This window comes from Buceros rhinoceros, unplaced genomic scaffold (assembly GCF_000710305.1).
Source record: "Buceros rhinoceros silvestris isolate BGI_N320 unplaced genomic scaffold, ASM71030v1 scaffold1275, whole genome shotgun sequence".
NCBI classification, from domain to species: Eukaryota; Metazoa; Chordata; class Aves; order Bucerotiformes; family Bucerotidae; genus Buceros; species Buceros rhinoceros.
Window position 1 is genome coordinate 10,202 of NW_010414343.1, and position 586 is coordinate 10,787.

Here is a 586-nt window from a genome sequence, read left to right on the forward strand (position 1 = left end):
TTTCAGGGGCTGGGTGTTCTGGAGCCTGTTGCAAACCTGGGCTGAGGGATGCTGCCAGGGTGTTATCCCAGCCAGGGACACCGATGGGTGCCTAGACCTTTGGCACAGCTCTCGTGGAGCACCAGATGGCATGAGTCCTTGAGTACTGTGTCCAATTTTGGGCCCCTCACTTCAGGAAGGATGTTGAGGTGCTGGAATGGGTTCAGAGAAGGGCAAAGAAACTAGTGAAGGGTTTGGAGAACTTGTCTTACAAGGAGCAGCTGAGAGAACTGGGGTTTAGTCTGGAGAAGAGGAGGCTCAGGGGGACCTTATCACTCTCTACAACTACTTGAAGGGAGGTTGCAGGGAGGTGGGGGTCCGTCTCTTCTCCTGTGTTAAGAATGACAGGATGAGAGGGAATGGCCTCAAGTTGTGTCAGGGGAAGTTTAGGTTAGATATCAGGAAAAATTTCTTCACAGAGGGTTGTGAAGCACTGGAACAGGCTGCCCAGGGATGTGATGGATTTCCCATCCCTGAAAGTGTTTAAAAGCCGTGTGGATGTGGTGCTGAGGGACATGGTTTAGGGACCCTGGCAGTGCAGGGTGAA

At 52.4% G+C, this 586-nt stretch overlaps 1 protein-coding gene across 1 annotated transcript in view; it reads left to right on the forward strand.

The window, feature by feature from the left end:
• The window catches only part of TOP1MT (topoisomerase (DNA) I, mitochondrial), a 14,496-nt gene that overhangs the window by 854 nt on the left and 13,056 nt on the right, over window positions 1–586 (forward strand). The gene's annotated exons all lie outside the window — the stretch shown is intronic.